Here is a 22,044-nt window from a genome sequence, read left to right as displayed (position 1 = left end):
GGTGAGAGGTGGGGAGTCAAAGGGCTGAGTGGGGTGGGGGGGTACAGTTTATATTGTATTTTATAAATGGTGTTACCGAAGTATTGCAAAGGAGCCGTGAGACATGTCCCAGCGTGCTGCACCTCTCCCCGAACCAGCTTCCCTCCCCAGCCTAATGCCCCTGATACTGACATCTTAAATCAGCAACTGGCCCTGCGCCTGGCCCATGAAGACACTACATCAATTCCTGCTGAATACATAATGGTGTGGGAAACAGAAAAATGGCTCCCCCAACATGTTCACGTCCTAATCCCCAGAACCTGCAAATATATTACCTTACGCGGCTAAAGGGGGTTTGCAGGTGTAATTAGTGTTTGGGACCTCGAGATGGAGAGATTAGCCTGCATTATTCAGTGGGCCCATCCTAATCACAGGAGTCCCAAAAGCAGACAGCCTTCCCTGGGTGTGCTCACAGAGAGAAATGTGACCATGGAAGAAGGGGCAAAGAGATGGCAGCATGAGAAGGATTCGATGCCTCATTGGTTCTGAGATGTAAGGGGCTGCATGAGTAACCAAGAGCTCTCTAGGAGTGAAGGATGACCCCAGCTGACAACTAGCAAGGAAACAGGGACCTTAGTCCCACAACACCGTGGAACTGCCAACACCCCAACACTCGAATGAGCGAAGAACCAGACTCTCCCTTAGAGCCTCCACAAAGGCTCTGCTTTTGGCCCTGCTGCTGCCTTGATTCTAGCCCAGTGAGCTTCATGGGACTTCCAGCCCACAGAACTAAGACAAAAAATACTTGTTTTAAGCTGCTGAAGTTACGGTAATTTGTCATGGCAGCAATAGGAAACTAATACATTTTATAACTGAACACAATTTTCTTGCCCTAGGTACCCCCAATTTCCTTGGTTGCTGCCAGTGGTGGAGAAGCTCCTTCTCATGGCCAGCTATGTTCGGTGGTCGGGAGGGCATCCTTCCATCTGGTCCTATATATTTCTTGGCACATCTGGTTTACTTCTGTGCTGGTAGGTATTGTTGCTGGCCTCCCTACCTGCCTGGCCTCCAGGACAGATGCTGCTAGAGGTTGGCCTTTGCAGGAAGCACAGAGGAATTTCTATTTGTTCCTGTCATGTCTGCTGCTTCAGAGAGGCAGCCCCTGGCCCTCACGCACACATCCCCCATGCTCCTCTTCTCTCCTCCAAGTGTCCTCTGGGGCTGGCAAATTATCTCAGGATCCAGCTAATGCCTCCAGACCACGCTGGGTCCAAGCAAACTTGTGGCCCTCCTCCATCACAACACTGGAGTCCAGGAAGGAGTGAACGTGGCCTCCAGCCCCTCCCACCCGACGACCTTTGTCCCCGCCCCATTTCCTCCCTCCTTACAACCCAGCGCAGACAAGTCTGGGAGACTCCAGCTGGGGGAGAGCTTACAATTTCTCTTCTCCTCTGATCCTTTATGGGGAGTCCTGCTTAGGTCCTTGCTTCTCTCCACCCAACTAGGGCCAGGGCCAGAGGGTTGCTGCTGTTGGTGGTAGGGATGAGGATGACAGGGGAGAGGCTAAATTCCCCTTCCTATTAGCCCTTCTCTTAAACTTCTCCCTCCCTCCCTGCGGTAGCCCGTTACAGCTTACCCTTCAGCAGGGGGCAAAGCAGAGAAGCTCTTTCCTGTTCACATAAATTGTCGTCTTCAGTTAACTCACCCCTGAGCAGTGTCCTCTAAATCTAGCAGTTTGGCCTAGCCTCGATTGTCTTTCTTCTTAGCAGTTTTTGTGGGGTTGAGAGCAGAGAAAGAATGGGTCATTTCATCCCTCAGGTTCTTTGTGTGTAAAAATCAAAACCCTACTGCGAGCTTATGAGCGGACGTGGTGTCTTAACAACCAGGACGTCAGCAGGACAGCCACCCAGGGCTTCTGAATCCTCAGCCCCATCCAAGGTCTCAAGGCCTTCCTTCCTCTGAGCCTCAGTTTCCCTGTTCTAGGCCTGAAGGAACGTGTGGTGTAAAACAAGTCCCTCCTGATAGAAGATGCTGATTCGTTCAGCTGCTGTCTCTGCAGGGCTCACTGTTCTGCCAGTTTCCTCAGGGCCCGTGGGGACGGGCCCATGAACTGCTTGGACCTGCTGTTCTGCTAGCCTCGTCAGCTTTCTGCAGAGACAAGCCCTGGCCCTGGTTTACACTTTGGGCCTGTAAAGACCTTTACTGAACTTAGAGTCAGAACAAGAAAGACTAAACAGAGCCCTTCAGGGTTGGTTACCCAGAAGAGGGGAACCAGGCAGTCTTGGGTGACAGACAACCGAGGGCAATTACTCCAGGTCAGTCACTGCCCCCGGCTCAGCTCCCCTCCATCAGGACCTCTAAGAGGTTCCTCTTCGGGTGGGGAGAACATCACTTTTTGGGGAGAGCAACGTGGGCAAAATAGTGAGGCCCGTCTCCAGGCCATTGTCTTTTCTGGAGTCCAGAGAAAATGGCTGCAGCTCCCAACTTGGAAGGCCTTGGCGAGGAAGGACCTTGCGCCTCTGGTGACCTCTTGCTTACTGGTGCTGACTGTGCCCCAGACACGCTGCTGGGCTCTCTGTGAGCAGTCTCCCTTCATCCCACAGCAATCTGAGGAAGATGCTCTCACTGTTTCCAGGAGAGGAAGGTGGGATCTCTTGGGAATCAGCCTGGGGTTATGGTAACAGAGTGCTGGGTTTCAATCCCCCAATTTCTTACTTTGTGGCTTTGAAGGAGCTCTATACTTGCTCTGAACCTCAGCTTTCTTATCTGTAAAATGGGAATAAGGCTACCTAATTCATAAAGTGTGAGGATCCAATGAAATACAATCCACAGAGTTACTTGCACAGAATAGGTGATTAACACAGGTGCTCTGCCTCCATCCCTCAAAATGCAGAGCAAAACTTGGTAAGGGCCTCCCATAATTTCAGGGCTGACAACAGCTTCAACCAGAAATAGTTGGGTACAGTCCATCTGATGTTGTTTAAAGGCTCCAAACAGGTGAATTTAAGAACATTTAAGGGGCTCAGTCCTATCAGAATGCCCTCACCCTATCTCCTCTTCCTAACCCCAAGGGGCCAGGCCCCAGCTGAGGACTCCTTTGCCTTTCAACACTGTCTGACCTGTCTCTGGTCTTGTGCATCCTTCTCACTAATTTTGTGGGTGTGGTCAATTTAGGTTTTTGCTAACCTTGTGGTGAAATAATGTCTAATGGCATTCCTTTCTATTTTCCATGTGCTGTATTCCCTGTTACTCCATTTTCTTCAGGGATGATTTTTGGCCTTCATTTTTTTTCATCAACAGGTCTGGTTAAGTAAGCTTCATATACTAGTTCATCCTGCATTCCCAGACTTCTTTAATGACAGCCCAAGACAGTATCAAGCTGGTCATACTGAGAGTGAAACTGCCACCTAGTGGTCATTTGGAGCTGTGACTGCCTTACCATGAGCTCTCCTACTATTGGTATTTGAAAAAAATTCAGTCCATGGTTTTCTTTTAAACCAGCCTAGAAGCTGTGGAATGAATCATACCAAGCCATGTATCTGCTTAGAAACCTTACTGGAAAGAGGTTAAGTGTATATAAATATTTTCAAGTCAAAATGAATCGTGAAATAAGAATCAGGTTGATGTGTACCCAAGTACTAAACTAGGACACTACCTTTTTTTATTTGACTATAATTTCAATCCAAATGAAGTCCTACAAAGACAAAACAAGCAAACCAACCAACAAATCACCTCAACCAAAAACGCAGCAACAAAAAAACGGAAGGGCTGTTTTCATTTATCCAACACATGCTCTGGTCAGCACCCAGAAGTTTAGTGGGCACTGGAACAGCTCAGCACAGTACATGTTGGTGATTTAAAACCAGGGAAAGGAGACTGCAGTAGGAGACCACGAGGAAGATCTGCAGAGCAGAGAAATCTGAGTTGAGTTGTCAAGGAAGACTAGGCTTTGTCAGGTCGGAGGGATAGAGGGCAGGAAGAGATGCCACCTCCCTGAAGGAAGGGCACAGGTGAGGCCCAGAAGAGTGGGACAGAAGGGCCAGTTCAGGTGTTGGGGCAATGAGTAGTGTGGCTGAAAATATAATTCAGTCTAAAGCCTTGTACCTACAATGAATTTGTTGATTACCCATTTTATGCACTTCTTGGCTACCTATTTTATTTGAAGTAGATATACAGAGGTATGAGACACTGAGAGAAATTTAACAAGACAAGGAAACATGTAAAGATGTCAGTTCTTCCCAGTTTATAGATTTAGAGCAAACCCAATAAAAATTCTATCAGGTTTTTTTCTTTTGTGCAAATGGACAAGCTACTTCTAAAATTCACTGAAAAACAGAAAGGGCCAAGGATAGCCACCCATCTTGAAAAAGAACAAACTGCAAAACTTACATTACAAGATATCAAGACTTTTAATAAAGATAAAGGAATAAATCATTCCCCTAAAAAACTAAAAACAGTTACCGTATGTTCCAGCAGTCCCACTCCTGAGCATATATCCAGAGGAAACTCTAATTGGAAAAGATACATTCATCCCAGTGTTCATGGCAGCATGATTTACAATAGCCAAGACACTGAAGCAACCTAAACGTCCGTTGATAGATGACTGAATAAAAAAGTTGTGGCGCGCACACATGCGTGCACACACTCACACTCACACAATGGAATACTACTCAGCCATAAAAGAAAGAAAAATGCTATTTGCAGCAACATGGATGGACCTAGAGCTACTAAGAGGAAGTCAGGCAGAGAAAGACAAATATCGTATGGTATCACTTACATGTGGAATCTAAAAAAAGGAGACAAATGAACTTATTTACAAAACAGAAACAGACTCACAGAAAACAAACTTCTAGTTACCAAAGGGGAAAGGGTTAGGGAGGGATAAATTAGTAGTTTGGGATTAGCAGATACAGACTACTGTATAGAAAATAGATTAACAACACGGTCCCACTGTATTGCACAGGGAACTATATTCAATATTTTGTAGTAACCTACAATGAGGAAGAATATGAAAAAGAATATATATATGTAAGACTGAATCACTATGCTGTATACCAGAAACTAACATAATATTGTAAATTAACCATTCTTCAATTAAAAAAAAAGAATGAATCATTAGAAAACTAGCAGTATTACTGAAAATGAACATACACAAGCCCTCTAATCCAGCAATTCCACTCCCAGGTATATGCTCAAACAAAAATGCATAGATATACAACAGAAATTTATGCTAGATCATGTAACAGAAATTTGTATTAGATCACCCAAAGCAGCATTATTCATAATAGTTTTTGACTGTGACTATTCAAATGTCCAGCAAAATTGTGATGTCTTTGCAATAAGAAGTTTCATACAGCAACGAGAAAGAACGACTTACAAGTACACACAACCCTATGGATGCATTTCACAAACATAAGGTCAAGGGAAAGAAGTCACCATACATACTGTGTAATTCTCATCCATAAATGGCCAAAACTAATTGTGCTAATTGATTACATTACTAGCTCTGATTGTTCATCTGTCCTGACATCCACACCCTTCACCAGGTGACTGTAGCTCCTCTCAGTAAGGATGTGGAGCACATTTCCCAAACAGGTCCAAGACTAGGGTGAGACAAGTAAGGCATTTAACTACCCTGGGCACAAAATTTAAGGGGTCACCGAAAACCTCAGTAGTCAAGAAGAAGATTTCAATGCCATGTTTTAAAAAAAATTAATGCAAAAAACAAAAAACACTTCATGCTGAACAAAATATCAAAATTTTCAGTAAAGACAGGAGCTGATCCTGCACTTACGCAACTCACTTTACTAGCCTCCCATTAATCCTGGCTCTGTTAGACCCTGTCTTGTAAAAATAGGAGGCTTGCATATTTCTGTCTGTTATCTGCCATCACCACGGCTGTGCCCTGGCTAGCCTGCTGGGGAGAGCATCCCCCACCTCTAGACATGGGAGAGAGCCGAGCCAAGGTGACCTGAGTTTCTTATACAACTACACCAGGTGAATGAACCAGTCTTGATTTCAGTGCTACTGAAGTTTTGTGGTTGTCTGCAGCAATAGCCAACTGATACACTAAACCATGGCGTTCAAAGTCAGGATAGAGACTACTCTTGGGAAGCGGCAATGACTTGAAGAGGGTGTGAAGTGGGCTTCTGAGGTCCTGGTAAGTTCGGTATCTTGATCTGGGTCCTCATTACACAGTTGTGTTCAGCCTGTGAAAGTTCCTTGAGTTGTATGTTTATAATCTGTGCGTTTTCCTGTATTTTTATTATATTTGAATATAAAACTTCAAAAATATAGGAGACATGGCCCTTACCGATTTTTCAAGTACAACTTTGTTGGGATAAGACATACAAAAGAAAAGTGCTAAGCACTGGAGACTGAAATAAAAATCCAGAATAGATCAAACTGAACCAGTATTCAGAAAATCTGTGTAATTATTTATTTTGAACTCTACCCACTATTGTATATAAGAAAACACTTAGCATTATTTGGATCATAATTTTTAAACTCCAGTAGGCTTGGACAAAATCAAAACATAACAATATTCTCTGTACCAGCAGTTCATCTGCCTTGAGTTTTTGCTAAATCCATCTTTAGAGTTAGCTTTAAATTGGCCTTGTTTCAGTGAAATGAGTAATTTTTATGATCACTGTTTTTTCAATTATATGTTTACTGCTAACATGTGTAAGATCAGAAAGCATGACTTTTCTATGCAAATGAATTATATACAATTATTGCTCAGCGCTGATTGTTTGAGGAGCAATTAATTATCCATCTATCGACTCACCATCTATCTTTGTTAATTCTTGATGGGAACAAGTTCAGCAACTAGCTAGAAATATGATTTCTATGGTTTCCCTGCTGTGGAAATTTCCTTCTCTTTTTAGCTGGTTAGGATTGACTCTTAAGTGGTTGGGAAGATCTTGTCATCACTTTGATGTCAAAGAGAAGTAAGACTGAGACACAAGGGGAAAAATATGTATCTAAATAATAGCACTTGTAATTCTTCCTCCATCTCCCAAGGGATAACTTCTATTTGCTTTTCAAAGAGACATACATACATTATGCTGTGATCTTTCTGGAGAAAATAAATTTCTGTTTAGTATCAAATTTTCTACCTTATCCAGGAGCTTCCCTGGCCCTGACAGTGCTGGGCCTCACTTTCTGCTGCAGACAAGGGCCAAACACACTACCAAGAACTTTACTAAATGAACTCATTTAATCTTTGAAACGTCCCTGTGGGGACATACTAGCATATCTCCTTTTTAAAAATGACAACACTAAAGCACAGATATGTTGACTCACTTGTCCAAATTCACACAGCAAGAAACCAGCAGCACTCACACTGAACTCAGCTGTTGGGCTCTGCAACGTGTGCTCTTAATTACCAAAACTTGCTTTCAAATTGTACTGTAAGCTCACAATTTCAAAGGAGCTGTGATAAATCCTCTTTTAAAGTGAATACTTATTTTAGAAACAGATCTCCCTAATTTATAGCTGGTGTAAATCTGAATTTTTATATATGCCAGGCTTGCTTACTGTGGGAAGGGGCATACCTGTAGTATAAATTTGTAAGAAATGAGGTCATTTTGTAACTAATGACTTAAAATTATCTTTTAAAAGTAATTTAAATGTATACCTTGTTGTATACTACCCCATTTTGACCAAATCACACCATAACTCTGTGTGGTGTTTTTTACCTACTTATAGTTTCATAAATACATGTCTCATTAGTTACAGCTAAAGGCCCTTTAGGATAGGAATCAGCTCATCATCTCCGTAAAGCTGTGGTGCCCAGAGCACATGGTGAGACAGTAGGTGCCCAGAGCATATGCTTACAGATTGACAAATGGGACTAAAGTCAATGTCTTAACAGCTTAGCAGAGATTCTGGAGAGAAACAGAATAAAATGAAACTGGTGTTCTGTGAAACTGACTACTGTGACATACGTTAAACTGACATGGAATTTTTTCACGGAGAGGAAAACGACAATAGTATTTCAGGTTACAAAGACTCCGTTCTGCCCCTTCTGTGTTTCCTATTTGCAGCCAACTTCTTTTTCTGCCCTCCCTGAACTGTGTGAGCAACAGCAGAATCACAGAAAGTTTGAGTAGATCGTTCAACAGACCACGCGACGCTTCTGGGACTATCAAAACACTTTTGCTTTAAGGAAGGCATGATTTTCACTCTCTATTAAATTATGTTCCACTCTCCTCCCTGGGAACCTCCCAGACCCCCGCCATCGACACACAGCCCTTTCTTTTTCACTGTCAGAAGGGCGAGCTGTGAGATTTCAGGGAGGTGGTGGGAATCTGGAGGTTTCCCCAAGTCCCATCACTCCTGCTCCGCTTCGTGCCCAGGTAAGCAGATTGGGTTATTTCTTCTTTCAAAAACAGTCTACCCCAAAGAAAACCTGTTAACTGCAAGCAAATTTTTGTAAGAAAGCAGGCTTACCTTTGATGACTGGAGCTGAAGCCACAACTCTTGAAAGCAGCGCAGGACTGACAATGCGCAGGATCTTACTGAGTCTCAATGAGAGCCAGCTGTAACCCTCCTGCAGGGGCAAGGGGTGGGGGGAGGCAATTGTTAGCTCCTGGGCTGGTTGCTTTTAGAATCACCTGGGTAGCATTTTGAACCTGCAGTTTCTTGACTTCTAGTCCTAGAACTTCTGTGGCAGCAGCTCTGGGAGTAAAGCTAAGAAATTTGTGTTTAAATAGCTCTCTGAGGTTTTCTGTACCAGCCAGGTTTGGAAGTGACTGTTGCAGGGACTGTGTGATTGGCATGAAAATTCCTAGTGATTTGTGATACTGGATTAACTCTCCCATGATTTCAGTTTCAGGGGTCCTTACACAAATGACCTACAGCTGATCTAGGGAGAAAAAGAATGGTTTGTTGGGCAAGGTGGACAGCAATCACCTTGTGTGACTTGGCTGCATTTTTTTTCCACATGGGAGACTATTCCCTGTAAGTTTTATACACCATCATGAAGTGAGGTTGCATGTACAACATGTAATATTAAGTGATACTAGAACAAGAAATCAACCACATTGTTGCCATCTTTCTGCATCTCACTTTTTACTTTTCCTCATTCCTTTCTTTTTCTATGCTTATAATCATAATTGATACTCTACTTTTATCCTCCTAGTAGTTTTCTCCCAGAAGTTTTCTCACTGAGGCTTTTTTCATTTTTCCTTTTAACACTTGTATGTTCTTGGGAGCTTTCAGTGTAACTGGGTGTACACCACATTGGTGGATTTTAATACATGGCACTGTGCAGTGTCCTGGGGATTTCTATGAAGGCCATGCTCACACTTCCATATTTTAGGGATAGTTCAGTGATACCATTGTTGGCTTGATGTACTTTAATGGCCTGAAAGTCACTCTTAGAAGTGTTCAGCTGTTCTCTGGTGCTTCTCACACTTAGTGCAACATACCACACAGGACCAGGAGATGGCGCTGTGGGTCAACTTTTCCCCCACAACTGAGAATCCAGGCGAATTACCACAAGATGAAGATTCCATTCCTTCCCTACTGAGGCTAAAGAACTGCTCAAATCTGCAAGCTAACTGAAATCTTTAAAATTAAAAAAATTGACTTTTAGCTAGGCATGAAAGATGATAATGGACTGACTTGGAACCCTGCTCTAAAGACACCAGATAGGAACTTCACATTGAACTTGAACTAACAGGAGGTAGTGAGTTGAGTGTTTATTGATAACTTCTGGCTATTAAGAAAGAGGTCAGAGAAAACTTCTGAGGAAGCCCAGAGGCCAGCCTGGGGCTTCCTGCTGCCTTAAGAGTAGCACAGAGAAATGATTGCAATATAAATGGGGCTTTTAAAAAATACACATATTTTATGCTGTCCTTGGTTTAACCATTAAAATATTAGGCAAGAGTTGTTATCTACAAAATTAGCGTAGGGAAAACACCTGATGCCAAGGATCACGGGATTTTGCCCAAGCCCTTTGTAACCACTAATGCAGTTGGCTCACTTTTCTAGGCATTCTGAGAAAATGCTAATAGATTGTTTGGTTTTCCTCTTGTGTATTTATAACTTCTTCTGGTATTTGTAGTTAGAATGAAGCCTGCTGGAATGGATTTCTCTTTCCTATCTGCATGTAAACAACATTACATGACCCTGTAAATTTCCCACAGGCTGTTTTAGACACAGGGTGTTGTCATCTCAGAGGTGGGGGTCCCTGCTTCATCCCTAAGAGTGTCTAAGCCAATTGGCTCAGTTGGTTTTAGTGTGGCTGTCAGACATCCCAGGTCACAGTAACCATCTGCGGCAAGATCAGCCAAGTTAGGAGACAGCCTGTGTATTCCAGGCACCAAGAGGAATGTGCTCTAACCCAGGCCAAATGTGAGTTACTGGTAACATGGAGAAATATAAAGAGCACGGCTCACTGTCCCTTGATGCCTAGCAGAACAGGCACTCAATGTTGTCATCAACAGCAGAGCCATTTTGTCTATATAGGGCACCACCTTCCTAAGAATACAGTGGTATGAGCCTATGGTTCCTGACTCAGTTTTATTCACGTGACTCTTTCCACAACTCTCCATGTCTCCTAAATTTTTTGCCTTCACACACAACAACTAGGAAGAAATGGAAAGATAATCCTGCTTTTGACAGAATCGGGACAGTTTACTAGAGTGGATGATTCTCCCACTGAAGGGCCCCCATCAGCTGCAAAATTTTAGAGAAACTGCAAAAACAGGTTTCCCATCATTTCTGCATGCTTTCTGCTTCGTCTCTCTATTAGCCACTATGATCCAGATGTGTATTTGAGATTTGTAATTGTTTACTCGGGAAGCAAAATCTCCTATGAAACAGGAAATGGATTTTTCACATAAAGAGTAAGTATCTGCTCCAAACGGAGAAGGAAGTCCTTCGGAGCTGAGTGTTGCTGCTGGCGGCTGAATGTGTGGTGCATAGTAACAGCTCCTACTCACAGTAACAGCTCCCACCGGTTGGCTAAGGCTCTGTGGTGTGTATAATATAAGCTTTAATTCTCTTCATCCTCACAACACCTTGTGAAGAAGAGGCTGTTATTATCTGAATTTTTAAGGTTGAGGAAACAGGCTCTCTGAGGTGACATAAGTTCCCTGGAGTCCCCTGTTAGTCAATGACAGGGCCATAATTTGAACACAGGCCATACGATTCCAAGGGCACGTTCTTAAATACCATCCCATCTGGCCTATAGCCTGTCAGAGACAATCTAATTACAATCTGATTCCTTTTTCCCCCCAAACAGGATGACATACTTGTAATTCTGTATGTGGGAAGTAAGCCCCAACTTCTGTGTTTCTATATGCCTCCCTCCATGTTTCTCTTCCACAGGCTGCAGGTATGTAGTGGGTCAGGCATCCCAGGCTCAGCGTGCCTGTTTCCTACTAAGTCCCGTGTGTGTGTGTGTGTGTGTGTGTGTGGAGCATCTCTCCTTGGAATGGGAGGCTACCTTTCCTCTACTGTTCTTGGCTTGGGACTATGTCAGAAATTCTAGACAAGAAAAGACCTATCCAGTATCCTGTTACAGGGGAATACTCCACTCAACTTAGTGCTCAACATGATGAAAGTCCTATAGGCAACAGGAAATACCCTCCTGATGTGGCATTTAGGCATCCATCTACTGTCCCTTGAGCATCTTTTCTGGGGTTTCATCTATTCAAAGTATCCCCTTTACCTCTGACAATACATACACTATTCTTGCAAAGGGAAAATCTTCCATAATTAATTATCAAGTGGATAAAATTTTCTCCCTACCATTTATACATCTAACTTTACAGCAAGACATAAATAAACAAGAATTGGTTTTTAACATTCATCTCAAGCACATGCTTTTAAAAGCTTACGACCTACAGCCACTCCCTTCATTCGGAAGTTCATCATAATTTCCCTGTAGAGGCCCTCCTCTCTGGGAGCACCGGCCTTGGGATGACAACGTGGCACTTTGCTACAGGGGCTTGGATAAAGGGGATGCCATCATAGACAGTGATGTCAGGGGAGGCTTCCTAGAAGCTGAATTTTGCATTGGACCTTGAAGGAAGTGCAGAATTTGGACGGATAAGGAGGTGGGGTAGGGTTCATCACGTGGAGAAAAAAGTGGGCTGAGCCAAGATTAAGTGCTGGAATTGATCCTACTGGCACAGACTAGGATGCCTGACCAGAGTAGAAGGTAACTGTCCTATATGGGGTGGGGGTGGGGACACAGTTTGGAGGAATGAGGAATGGGAAATGAAGGGAAGATTTCATGGAGTTCGCAGGATACCAACGGCCATATTTTAGTGTGGACAGATCTTTGGAAACCACCTACTCCAAACCTCGCATCTTACAGATGAAGCAATGGAGATTTGAGGTGATAAGGCATACCTCCTAGGGTCTCACAGGGGATCAGTGACTGAGGGGTCGATCAGTGCTTGCTCCGTGGTGCATTCCTGCCTCTCTGCTTGGTCTCAACATAAACACAAAGCCATTGTAGGCCAGGAAGTAAAGACACTCTGCCACGCTACAGTACCAGTTTGCTGGATGTGATGAACAGGGACAAAATAGAAAATCCATAGGAAAACTATTATTATATTAAAAGCTTTTATGAAAAAGACAACAAATAACAAGTGTTGGTGAGGATGTGGAGAAAAGGGGACACATATGAACTATTGGTGGGAATGTGTATTGGTGCAACCACTATGGAAAACAGTATGGAAGTTCATCAAACAATTAAAAATAGAACTACCATATTACCCAGCAATTCCACTCCTGGGTATTTACTAGAAGAAAACAAAAACACTAATTAGAAAAGACATAGGCACCCCTGTGTTCACTGCAGCATTATTTACAAGAGCCAAGATACAGAAGCAATCTTAGTGTCTATTAGTAGATTAATATAATGGATAAAGAAAATGTGGTACACACACACACACACACACACACACACACACACTGGAATATTTCTTAGCCATAAAAAATGAAATATTGCCATTTGCAACAGCATGGATGAACTTAGAGGATATTGTGTTACATGAAATAAGTCAAACACAGAAAGGCAGATACTGTATGATTTCACTTATATGTGAAATCTAAAAACAAAAACAAAAACAAAAAACAAATGAGCAAACATAACAAAATAGAAAACAGAGATTAGATAAGATTACAAATAGGTTTTACCAGAGGGGAAGAGTATGGGGGTGGGGAGGAAAGAAAAGGTGAGGGAGATTAAGAGGTATAAACATCCAATTATAAAATTAAAAAGTACTAGGGATGCAACATACAACATAATAAATATGATTAGCACTGCTGTATGTTACATACGGAAGTTGCTGAAAGTGAATCCTAAGAGTTCTCATCACAAGGAAACTTTTCTACTTTTGAAATTTTGTACCTGTATGAGATGTTCACTAAACTTACTGTGATCATCACTTTATGATGTATATAAAGCAAATCATTATACTGTATACCTTAAACTTACATAGTGCTGTATGTCAATTTATATCTCGATAAAACTAAAAAAATTATACCTCAAAAACAAACAAACAAAGCTTGAGGTGGGTACTCTAACTTCAGCTGTTGGCCTGGGGACAGAGGAGATATACAGATACATTAAAGGAGAAGTTGGTAGGATCCAATATAGGGCCCAGAGAAGAGAAACATCAGCTGATTGCAAATTTCAAATTTGGGGTTCTTGCAGAATAGTATCAGGCAAGAGGGGAAGATTCTGAGTTTGATGCCATCATTACTGGTGACTGAAGGAAAAAAAAAAAGCACAATGTGAGAGCTGTGGGTTTCAGTGTTAACTGGGGACGTACTGAGGACTAGAGCCTGGAAGACAGCCACTCTGTAATCCTGAGAAATTGCTCTAAAGAGGAAGGCCAGTACATATGTGACTTTGACTAAGGAGTACATGCAACCCAGCTAACATCTTGGTAGAAGGTTAGTGCAAGTCATGAGGAATGGGCTATTTCAGTTAGTAATTTTAATGCTTTTCTAAGTATGGGAAGATGCAAGAACCCAGGTTCATAAAAATTTTCTCCTGAAACATCTAACTAAGGGTTTTGCGTATTTCCTCAAAGTGCAGAGTGTCCCATCCTGTCCTTCCCCCGAATCCCTTTCAGGCTGCTCTGTGGTCAGTGACTGCAGTGCTAATGACTTAATCTTTGTAGAACTGGATGGTGAGTGGCATCCTTTGTTTTACAGTATCAACAGGTTATGGGTTTTAAATACATTGTCCAAAGAGTTTTAAAACCATTTCCCTGCTCTTTTTTTTTTAATTTAAATCAATCATTTGAGCTTATCCCCACCAAAGAATTCTCTAACATTCAAGAGAATAGAGTGACTGATTAAATGAGTTGCCAATGGGGCAAATGTGTCCACTGACCCAGGATAAAAGGTGACAGATTCTAATTATACATAAAAAATTTCCCCTGGCCCACTGAGTCGGCACCAGCCCCTTTTATTGGTTTCATTTGCCAGGATTCTTCAAGTTTGGCCCTGCTCCATCAGGTAGTGGTAAGTGCTGAACTCTCTTTTTTTCTGCCTAGTTTTAACCCAAGCTTGGACTGGTCCTTGGGTGGAGGAGGAAATTCAGACCCAGGGGCTCCTAAAGGACTTAAGAGGTTAAGGGCAGGCCTGGGAGCATAATCTCCTCACAATCTCCTGATTAAATAGCACAGGTAGTTGCTGGAAGTTAAGAGAAAATCTTCTTGACTGTTAATAAATACTAAAGTTAGCATCGATTTATATTTTCAAGTCTTATTTACTACTTCATTCTATTATAAGGATTCATTTTGTTAAACCTGAAACATCTAAAAAACTCACAGAAGCAAGCGCAATGTAGATTTTCCAGGTCAAAGATCAAGTTTTAAAAGTGAATCTATATTTTAAAAAAATGGAGACATTGTCTTAGTGACTGAAGTTCTTAAAAGTCTTTTCCAGAAATGTCTTCTTAGGGTGAGATGTGTATTGAGAAGAATCATAAATATCACCCTTTGAAAGACTGCGATGGCTGGTGGTGATCTGCAGAAATTTCTAGATTCCTCAAGGACAGGAGGGAGTGTTTCTCCACACCCTTCTTTATTTTGTCAACTTTCTATTTTTCTCTTTCCTCTGTATCTGTGTGTGTGTCTGTGGGCGCCATCTTTCCCTTCTTCTCTGTGGAAAGGCCCGGTACACTGGCACCTCATCTTCCCTCTCTTTACTTATACCTCTATTCTTCCTCTCACTTTTCTTTCCTAGGATACAGAGTCTCAGAATTTCTCAGAGCTTCTATCTGCTCTGATCCATTAGGATTTTATTTTTAAGTTAAATACTCAGAATAGCATTACTTTGTGTTGTAGCTCTGGTTGGGAATGGGCGAAAGTGTCTCACGGTGTCCCCCATGTCTTGACAACAATAATCTTTGTGCCTGGAACATCTGGGAAGGTTAGCTGTGAAGCTATGGGTCTTAAGTCATAGCAGCACATCTCAATGTTTCCTGAAGTGCACTGTGAATAATTTTCAACCATTAATAATCTTAGCACCCAAGTGTGTGAATAATAATTCTTGTAAAATAAAATCAAAGAGGATTGCAAGTTATCTCCAAAATCAGTCATCCTCACCCTTTGTGTTCCAATGTTCTCCAGAGAAGAGAAAGCCACAAAGTTGCAGAGGTGAATCAGAAAGGAATATAACCCACAGTTAATCTGGGTACCTACAAGGCAGGGTGTTACCACATATTTTTACTTATAATTTTTAGGGGTAGGAAGAGGAACTGCATCACGGAACTATTTGAGGGGAAAAAAATCCAGATTTTATTTAATAATGAATCAAGCAACTCTGATGTTTATCTACCTCCCTTCCCTCATGAATATTGAAGTTTCTTTGAGTGATACAGAATTAAAAGGAATTTCTACCATAGTGTAGTTGCATCCAAATGTGTAAGACTGAACACGATTCACAATTAACTGTACACAGTTAACTTTGTTACACACACTTTGCTCTTCAGAGACCTGCCTGGAGATTCTGGCCCCGCCCATTAACCGTCAGAACTGACTGCTCCTCTCTCTGCCTGTCTCTGTTTCTGTCTTTTTGCTTTCCTGCTCTCCTTCCCTCCCTCCCAGCCTCCCTTATTCCCTCAGCAGACCCCATCTCTCCTCTCTGAACAGAGAGCCTGTCTTCCTACAGTGTGGCTCTAGGCCAGAAATAATGGAAATGGTGAAAAATTTTTCTTGTGGTTAGAGGTGAGGCCAACAGTGAGTGAAGCTTGTCCTTCTCTCTCCTCTCCTCCAGACACCCTCCTCCTAGGGTCTACATTCAGGCGGGGGGCAGGGAGCACAGGGCTCGTGGCCTGAAGAGCCAAGAGATTCTTGGTGCCTCTTGCTGCCTGCTGTGTGCTCTGAAACAGCCACTAAGAACACTTTCTGGAGGTGCTGGAATGATGGGAGAGCACCAGGCAAACACAGCTCTTCCTCAGCAAACTGTATGCAGGTCCCCCGCCCTGACCTCTAGCCTCCCCAGGGGCCCATCAGAGTAAATACCAAGATGCCTTCTGGGTCCATCTGGCCCTGTTAAAACCCCACCCCTGTGTATTTGGGTTCGTCTGAGAGAATTTCCAGGACTCCTGAAATATTTGTGGGTAACCTGGAATTTCCTGAGACCTGGATGCTGAGCTCACCAGCCAGCTTCAGGGATCCATGTCTTCTGTGAGTGACAAAGACATGTGTGTAAAAGTGGGTCGCAGGAAATCCTTGGAAATTCTTGAGCCTTAAATTCCCCAGGAGGCACAAATATACCAACGGTAAAAGTTCTAGGCGATGGCAGAGGATGTCTACCTCTCAAGCAAGCCAGAGATATGCAGGCAACTGTCACTTATCTTTGGTTCACTCTAAAAATCAGCTTCTTGTTTGTTGGTACAGCCAACGTTACTATGAGATCAGCCACCTTTGAAATTGAAAGGTGAAGGCCTCATGGGGCTCACTGGAATTCCCAGTGTCTCATGGGCTAAGACACAGAGCAGTGGTTGAACAGTTGATGTTCTGAATAGAGATTTAATTGCCTTTCCTAGCAGATGCTCGACCTAAATTCCCCCAAGGGAAAGCTCAGAAATGGCCCCCTGTGCTCTTCTTTAGGATGAATCAGAAAGGTCATTCTTATTTAAGCTTCCATCAAGGATACAAGTGCACGTGCAGAAACCCTTTTGGGGGTTACCACTTTCCTTAACTTCCAGCGGTATAGCATATTCCTTTCTCATAGATCACATCATTCTGTCATCACTTAACAAATTATTCACTAAACATGTGCCAGATCCTTTAAGAGGTAGTGGGAAATGATGATGGGTTGATGATGGGTAAGATAGTCCTAGTCCCTGCCCCTAAAAATACAGTATCACCACAAAGCAAGACAGGAAGTTCCTCTGATGCCACATCAATGGGCCCAGGCTCCAGAGCCTGGACGATACTGCTAGTCTTGTCCATCCCTCCCTCTCAATCCTGTGGCTTCAGGAGGAGCTGCATCAATCCCAACCTTGGCTCCAGTCCCTCAATTTTTGGCTTTTCTAAGAGAGATGTTTGAGAAGCACAAAGAACCTGCTTCCAAAATCAGAATGCGGTGCTGTCGGCCACCTACTTTTCACAGCCACTTGATGATGTGCCCCTAATGGTAATGGTTTCTGCAAAGCCTACCTGACTTAGATTCCTTCCTAGAAGCAAAATAAATGTGTAACTGCTATCACTGAGCTCTTAGAAAGTCCCAATTCCCACCTTCATTCTAGTCATTGTAACTCAATCCACCAATGATCCTGTGCCCAAGGAATAGATCATCTGGTCAAGGAAATAACAAACACAAACATGAGGGCATCTGGCGGGAGGGCTATGCAAGGCAGCAGGAGTCAGACCAGAGGTCATTCTTTTGGACTGAAATTACCAGTGACTGTTTCCCGAAGGGGATGACATGGGATTTGGAGCATGAAAGAGATGAAATGTGGCTGAGGAAGGCATTTTCATTAGAGGAAAAATATGTGTACAGGTGTAGAGAAAGAAGTATTTGTGGCATGTGAGGTGGCAAGGAGGAGACGCCTACCTGGGACTCCGAGTTTTGTTTGGATGGAGACCCAGAGATCTCTATGGCTCAGAGAGAACTTTCCTGATGGAGAAAGTAACTCATGTGGCCTTTTTCCCATCACTGCCACCACCATAAGGCCATCAAGGAGAGAAATTAGGAGAAAACAGCTCATTTCCTCATCCTTTGCTTAAAGCATCAATTTTCCATGGGCAGTTTTGTAAATAAAGAATTTTCCTGTGCTAAGGGATAGGTGAATTTCTTTAACAAACAGGTCTCTAGCTTTAAGGAAATGTTCACCTACACACACTCAATCCCCTCAGTATTCCATGGCACCCTTGACACATCAGAATGGAAAAGCAGTAGTCCCCAAATGGCCACAGCCACGTTATATGTCTGCAAAGAAAAAGGCCCCAAACGGCCAAGAACTTGAGCCAATAAAGACCATAAAAGGTATATTCTCTTTCAAGATGATGCAGTAGACACAAAGCTGTTCTGTCTGAGATTTGTAAAGCTGCTGTGCATGAGCTGGGATTGTGAATTTGACTGCCAGCCAATTGTAAGCCAGCAGTGCTGAAAACCTATTCTATATAACCACACCAACCTGTATGCACGGCATCAGGGTGGACAAGGCTGGTAACCAAGAGCATCCTGTGTGAGGACACTTGCATCACAGAATAAATACGGAACTCAAATACCACCACAGTCTAAGACTTTTCCAAAGAAAGTTTTCCACATTCATCATCACGAGCATTAGACAGCGCTCTATTTGTGCTGCCCGAGGGTTTTTCTTCCCCGTAGATGCAGGGAAGTCTTCTCTGATGAGATGTAGTTAATTTCAAGGTCTGGAAACTTTAGGTTCATTTCTTCCCTCCATGCGATGAGAGAGAAGAGCCAATCAAAGGGATGAACCTGCTAGGGCATTTCCAGTCTAGCCCCAACTTACAGAAGAACTTACAGAACATGTCTCTCACTGTGCCTCTCTCTCAAAAATAAGGCTTCCCTCCCCTTTCGTCCCTTTCCAAACCTCTGTCTCATTACTTTCCAAAGCAAATCTCCCTCAGAAAGGTGCTCAAATCACGCTTCCCAGGACGTGCTGTCAGCATTCTAGCCTCCATACCTTTCCACCTGCCATTCCCCTTGGCCTGGAGTTTCCTTTCCATTCTCCCTGGTTGTCTAAATTAAATCCAGCTTTCAAGATTCACCTCAAACATCTCTTCCTCGGAGGAATATCCCTGATAACTGCAGTCTAGTTGAAAGTCTCCTGCCATTGAGCCTCTATAGCTTCACTGGGGGACATTAAGTAATATCTTTAGCACAGGATGTGACATACTGCCTCGTGCAGTTATTATCTGTGAGTTAATTCCCTAACCAACCCAAAAGCTTATGGAGAGGTAGAGAGGATGGGTCACACATATTCATTTTTTATGCCCTACTATCCAAATTTCTTCGTGTTTCATTTTTAGATACGCATTGGTTCTCCAAATCAATGTAGACACGTTTAAGGGGCAAATTATTTGTTGTTTGAAGGATTTACTGAAGAAATCAGCTAGAACCGAAATAATACCGCCTCAGACATCAAGAAGACATGACCAGACTTTATGCGTGCAAAGTTCTTTTGATTTCTTACTGAATCCAACACATGTTTAATTTGTGATTCAGAGCTTGTGCACTGAACATCTGAAGCCTTAACAGATGTTGCTATTGACAGATATGGTGATGGATGCAAATTGGAAAAGAGAAGAAGGAAGCGTATTCCCAGCTGGGGTGAGGGATGGAGGCCATCACAGGCCACTATGGGAGGGACCAGCCTGGACCCTGATTTGCGGTCTGTCCAGTTCTAGCCCACTAAGGTATGGGGGAAAACCTTTGGTCAGGATGAGGAACAGAGGGGCCACCAATCTGTTTCAATCTAAACTTCTTGCCACCTCAGCTAATCTACTTCTGGGTGACTCTTGCTGTTCATATTTCATGCCATTTACAGTGGACTTGATTACTTCCTTGTTTGGGGGCCCTTAAATTGTACTAACTCAAAATTTGCTTTCTATAGTGAGATGTAATCCACATGCTATGAAATATACTTGTTTTAAATGCACAATTTAGTGGTTTCTAGGACAGTCACAAAGTTGTACAGCTATTACTGCTAATTACAGAGTAAGTTTCATCAACCCCCCTACCCCCAGAGAAACTCCATATCCATCAGCGATCATACTCTATCCTCTTGTTCCCTCAACTACTGGAAACCACAAATCTACTTTCTGTTTCTAAGGAGTTGCCCATTCTGGATGCTTCATTTAAAAGGAATAAAATAATTTGTAACCTTTTACATTTGGCTCCTTTTACTTAGGATAAGGTTTTCAAGGTTCGTCCACATTATAGCATGAATCAGTATGTCACTCCTTTCTATGGGTGAATAATATTTTATTGTATGGACAGACCACATTTTTCATCCATTTATCATTTGATGAATATTTGGATTGTTTCCATTTTTTGTGGACATACGTTTTAAAGTTTCTTAGGTATATACCTATGAGTGAAATTGCTGGGCCAGGTGATAATGTTAACTTTTTGAGGGATTGTTTTCCAAAGTGACTGTATCATTTTACATTCCCACCATCAGTGAATAATGGTTCCTATTTCTCCATATTCTCACCAATACTTCTTTTTTTAAACATTTTTTATTGATTTATAATCATTTTACAATGTTGTGTCAAATTCCAGTGTTCAGCACAATTTTTCAGTCATTCATGGACATATACACACTCTTTGTCATTTTTTCTCTGTGATTTATCATAACATTTTGTGTCTATTTCCCTGTGCTATACAGTGTAATCTTGTTTATCTATTCTACAATTTTGAAATTCCAGTCTATCCCTTCCCACCCTCTACCCCCCTGGTAACCACAAGTCTGTATTCTCTGTCCATGAGTCTTTAGATTCCACATATGAGCAATCTCATATGGTATTTTTCTTTCTCTTTCTGGCTTACTTCACTTAGAATGACATTCTCTAGGAGCATCCATGTTGCTGCAAATGGCGTTATGTTGTCGGTTTTTATGGCTGAGTAGTATTCCATTGTATAAATATACCACATCTTCTTTATCCAGTCACCTATTGATGGACATTTAGGCTGTTTCCATGTTTTGGCTATTGTAAATAGTGCTGCTATGAACATTGGAGTGCAGGTGTCATCCTGAAGTAGATTTCCTTCTGGATACAAGCCCAGGAGTGGGATTCCTGGGTCATATGGTAAGTCTATTCCTAGTCTTTTGAGGAATCTCCACACTGTTTTCCATAGTGGCTGCACCAAACTGCATTCCCACCAGCAGTGTAGGAGGGTTCCCCTTTCTCCACAGTCACCAATACTTCTTATTGTCTTGTCTTTTTGATTATAGCCATCCTAGTGTGTGTGTGTGGTGTTTCTCTAACAATGTTGAGTGTTTTTTCATGTTTATTGACCATTTGTCTATCTTTTTTCGAGAGGTGTCTATTCAAATTTTTTGGCCCATTTAAAAATTGAGTTATTTTCTTCTTTTATTATTGAGTTGCAGGAGTTCTATATATATTCTTAAAATTCATCTTTAACTGCATTTTTATCAGCTGATTACCACAACACTTTCTTATAATTCAATCCTCAGCATGCTGACATCCTGCACTACTTTTTAGCTTAAAAATAGTTTTGTCTTGCTTGACAATACAGCTTTCTCTTTTGATAGTCTGTCCTCTATCTGTGCTCTTGCCTGGCTATGATTTCTCTATCTGTGTAATAAAAAGGATTGCAGGCCACTCTGAGGAGAGAAAAGAGTCATTTCCTAATTGGATATGTATTAGTTTGTACTGGTGCATAACACATTACCACAAATGTAGAGGCCTAAAACAACACACATTTATTATCTCACAGTTTCCAGGAATCAGAAGTCTGGGCATGGCTAAGCTGGATCCTCTGCTCAGAATCACACAAGACTGCCATCAGCTGTGCTATGTTCTCATCAGAGGCTCAACCAAGGAAAGGTCCAATTCTGCACTCCCTCAGCCTGGCATG

The 22,044-nt window shown here is 42.4% G+C and overlaps 1 long non-coding RNA gene across 1 annotated transcript in view; it reads right to left on the bottom strand.

Moving 5' to 3' along the window:
- LOC140696831 (uncharacterized) overlaps positions 1 to 22,044 on the bottom strand; it is a 333,792-nt gene that overhangs the window by 81,814 nt on the left and 229,934 nt on the right. Inside the window, exon 5 of the long non-coding RNA XR_012073378.1 lies at positions 8,434 to 8,533. This is a non-coding gene — a long non-coding RNA (uncharacterized lncRNA). The remainder of the gene's footprint in view (positions 1 to 8,433; positions 8,534 to 22,044) is intronic.

Source organism: Vicugna pacos, chromosome 6 (assembly GCF_048564905.1).
Source record: "Vicugna pacos chromosome 6, VicPac4, whole genome shotgun sequence".
In the NCBI taxonomy this organism is placed as follows: domain Eukaryota; kingdom Metazoa; phylum Chordata; class Mammalia; order Artiodactyla; family Camelidae; genus Vicugna; species Vicugna pacos.
This window is presented reverse-complemented; position numbering and strand designations above follow the sequence as displayed.